General features: G+C 41.1%; 1 long non-coding RNA gene across 4 annotated transcripts; it reads left to right on the forward strand.

The window, feature by feature from the left end:
* Window positions 1-6: 6 nt before the first annotated feature.
* Window positions 7-3,948, forward strand: LOC123127496 (uncharacterized). 4 transcript variants are annotated; one of them, XR_006462540.1, is made up of 4 exons: window positions 7-318; window positions 458-2,475; window positions 3,123-3,287; window positions 3,405-3,948. It is a non-coding gene; the product is annotated as an uncharacterized lncRNA (long non-coding RNA). The 4 variants fall into 4 exon arrangements; XR_006462539.1 differs by having other exon boundaries at window positions 458-2,371; XR_006462541.1 differs by having other exon boundaries at window positions 458-484; window positions 581-3,287.
* Window positions 3,949-4,214: the final 266 nt, after the last annotated feature.

Here is a 4,214-nt window from a genome sequence, read left to right on the forward strand (position 1 = left end):
CTCGCCGCGCCGTGCCCCCGCCACCCACCTCCCGGCTCGCCGTGCCGCACTCCCGCCTCCCACCTCCAACCTCCTGGATTGCCGCGCTTACTGCTCGCCGACGCGCCCTAGCCCGCCGATGCGCCCCTTCCCGGCTCCTAGCTCCACCCTGCCCCAGCAAATCCTACCCCTAATCCGTGCACCGGCGAAGCAAGCCACCACATCTGGCGACGGCTACCAGGCTTTCCCCGTCGCTGATGCGCGACCAATCCGCTCCAGGCTCCCCCCGCCGCTCGGCTTTCCGTCCACCAGCCGTCGATCTGGAACAGGATGCACCAGGTGCACCACCCCTGCTCGGTCCACCATTTCTTTAGTTGTTGTTCAACAACAAAAACAGCAGCAGTTCATGCATCAGTTGTATCTTTTTCCTCTGTACATTTGTTCTCTCAATAATGTTGTTTTTCTCCCCGAACTGCAGCACGTGGGAGGTTGGACGGACTGCAAAGTAATAGCCCGGTTAATCATTACCCTTTTTGCAATATACCTTTACTATGTCCCTCATTTGACAGTTGTCTCTATGTTGGATTTATGTTCTCTACAGAACAATGGGATGTATGCATAAAACACACCAGCTTACTTCCTTAAGTAAGTCATCGTGGTGCATGGAAGTTTGTAGATCTAATAAATGGAATGCTGAGCAATGGATCATTACTAAACTTGTTTGCGAAGTAGAAAATGCCTCTAAGAAAACAAACTGATACATGCATACATCTCTCCTAAGGTAATCATCATGCATATATGATTTAGAGACAAATGTAATGCTAAGCAATGATATTTATTTGATTACTAAACCGAACCTGCTTATGTCCTAAAGAAAAATGGTTGTCAAGAACCTTATCATTCATGGGTTTTATATAGTGTAAAAGTATAACTCTGGTGTGACTGTGTGCTAGGGAACAATGAGTTTCAAGTTTTGCTAGCAAAAAATATTTTTGGCAGTTCAATATAAAAAGTGAAATCAGTTAGCTGATGTCAAAATAATTCAGTTATATATGTGTACACCACAGTAGCAGTTCGGTACAAAAAATTACATCAGTTTGTTAAACAAAAAATAGAAACACATTTTCTGGTTTAGCGCCTATACTAAAAAGCAGCTTGGTAGCTAGTTTTTTTAAGTTCCCTGCGCGAAATGCAGAAAGTTCGATTAGAACAATCGTGGAAGTTGGAAAATATATAAACCCATGTGGCTGCCCAACATATTCTATGTAAAAAGCAAACACTATGTATTCTATGGGTGCTAGAGAATCAGCAAAGTTCTATGCGTGCCCAGAACCTGTTTGCTGTAATGTTTCTAAGAAACTGGACTTCATTTAGGTTCTCTTTTTTGGTTGAATTTATTTATTTCACATGAAATCAAACCTAGCTATGTCGTATTGCTGCATCTAGCTATGGAGCAGTACACATATTTAAACTTTCATATAGTTGCAAAAACATGAATTCTCATTCCCAAAAACCTACAAAAAACATCAATTTATATTGATAGTTGTTCTAGTCCTTATGTCACAACAGTGCAATGACAACAAACTCATCAGTTCAAAATGCTAATGCTGTAGAGATCTTGTGAATTCTGTAGAGGGAGTAACCTAAAAAAATGAAATACATTAGCGTGAACAGCCAGCGGTTCATCTTCCAAAATGGATTTATATTATGTTAATCACCGGTGTGCTCTTGTTGTCAGTTCGTGTGTGCTCTTGTCATCAGGTCATGTGCCAATTTGTTATCAGTTTTGTGTGTATGTGAGTTGGTAAACCATGTGTGGCTGCTGTAGAAAAAAGGCACGGGGATGTGCTGCCCTCAGTTCTCTCTCGATAAATCTAGCAGTGCAGGTTCTCCGGTGCGCCAAGTATTGCCAGCGGTGATGCCTGCATCATGGCCCATTCGAGAGATGCTACTTTTGTGTATGCATATTTATCTTTATTAGTTTTTGTGTTCTCTTGTTTGCCCCAATTGATCCTTGTGTTAATGTTTGTATATGTTGTGCGCTTCTGGTCCCATCATGAAGTGAAAAATGACAAGCGAGCTAAGTACTAGTTCGGAAAGTTTGCAAGTTCGAACACATAAACCTAAAGTTCATTGAAAAAGTTTGGTTTGCCTGTTCCGTGAAAATGTCTTGCTAAAGAAATATCTCTTATGCACTTATTTATTTGCCTGAATATTTGGTTTGATTCTCAGGTGCGATATGGCGGCCACCGACGTTGTTGCTAAATCCATCTACAAACTAGTGGATGGCTGCTCCCAGCGGTAAATGTGGTCGGGTTCAGCAGCTAGCTCTTCCTCGAGCAACCATTCTTGTGGTAGTGTAACAAGTCCAGCTCATCATCGTCAGTCCAAGGTCAAGTCACTGCCCAAAAATAATTTGCTGTCGAGGCCAAACGCCTCGTGCAAATTAACCCTGAACTAATGAGTGCAGCGATGGGCCATTATTTTAATTTCCAGGTGCACGCGACATCTCTGGTCGCGTGGCCGGCACCATTATCTTACATTTTTGTTTCTGCACTAAGTTTCTTATGTATTGTTCACAAAATTTTAGTGAAAATTTTACTTCACGTTACCTCGTGATCTCGCAACTGTATGTTCACCTGTGAAGGTATCTCTCATTGCTTATTGTTACATTATTTCCCATGGTAAGAAAGGTTCACATTAAAAGTAACATCCATATAGGAAAAATGCTTCTATTCTAACACTTCTTTTTAAAAAAGAGCACTAGTACTAAAGAGTCGTACTGACAAGGATGCCATCTACAATTCTGATGAGTCGTACTCACAAGGACATAATTATTGTGCAAATGGAAAAAACAAATGTTTTATAAAGAAATGTGCTTGAAGTTCAATTACTATGGTCTAAAAAATTCATTTAGATCGCTAGTGCATTCAGAATTGCTAATTTTAAAAAAATGAAGTTCCTATTTTAGGATTATGTAAGTTCAAAATTATTGTATGATGTGTGTGCCATAGTTATCTGAACTACAATTCTGACTAGTATTCCATTATAGTACTGCTGCATATTCACTTTTGATTGCTTCTTGCTGCCCTATTTTTATCATGATTTTGTGTGTTCACCCAGGAGTGCTTTTGTTTCCATAGGTCAGCTGCTCAACAACAGAAGCATGTACCGCCCAGTACATGTATTACTAATGCAAAGGTTAAAAAAAATCAGAACTCAACAAGTTCAACGTTGATGGTACTATGCACATGCGCTAAGTTGTTCTACAACATAGGGCTAAGCCGTTCTACGCCGCAGCTTGGGAGGTGCTAGCTTTTCCCCACCTCCCCCTAGACGTTCATCTCCTTATCTTGTGTATATTCAGTTCAACATCTGGTGGTTCTTCAGGTCACCTTAGTGTGCATTTTCTGTTCATCTTGCAGCTGAAGGAGCTCCCCTTGGGTTCATCTTGCAAGTTCTGTTCAAACTTGTCCACCTAGGTCATTCAACAACAACACCAGAGCCCGTTCAGTTGGTGGCATTCCTGCAGCTGCAGATGTGGTGCTGACAATACTAGGCGTTGGCTGTGTTTGATCAAATGCCTAGGAGCTCCCATGATTTACACATGGAATCTAGATGATTCCATTTTTTCATTCCCCAAGTACTTCAATGGTGGCTCCTTCCCGCTTGGCTCAATCGCTGCTGGATTTAGGTGGGTGTAGGCGTAGGTTTTCAGGAGCATGGACGGATACGGGGAAGGTCGCACTGCTCTTGTGTTATTCTCCAACAATTGAGAAATTGATACTCATTTTAATGTGTAAGTTTACATGCTCACACTTGTTCGTGCCAATGCCAAATAGCTTGAGAATAGCAACCTGTTCGAGCTTAGCTGAGAGGATTTTGAATCGTTGTGTGAGGCACTGTGGGCACAGCCTTGAGATAATGCATGTTGCTTTAACAGCTGCGAATTTGAGAAAATATTCAACATGACTATGTTTCACATTTTCGATATCTTTTCAAAAAGGTATATTATTTGCCCCATTTCGACAAACTTTTAAAAAAAATCAGGTTTGAAATCAAATTTCACCGTATTCGAATTCGAGTTCAAACCTTAAGGAATTAGAAAAACAATTCTACATGAAAAAGTTGGGCATTTTCCATAGCTTTCCAACGCCGTATCATTTGCATCGATCTGATGAACCGTTTGCAAAAAATACAAAAATATGCTTGGCCCAGAATTTCACCTTTTTCAA

Source organism: Triticum aestivum, chromosome 6A, assembly GCF_018294505.1.
Source record: "Triticum aestivum cultivar Chinese Spring chromosome 6A, IWGSC CS RefSeq v2.1, whole genome shotgun sequence".
NCBI classification, from domain to species: Eukaryota; Viridiplantae; Streptophyta; class Magnoliopsida; order Poales; family Poaceae; genus Triticum; species Triticum aestivum.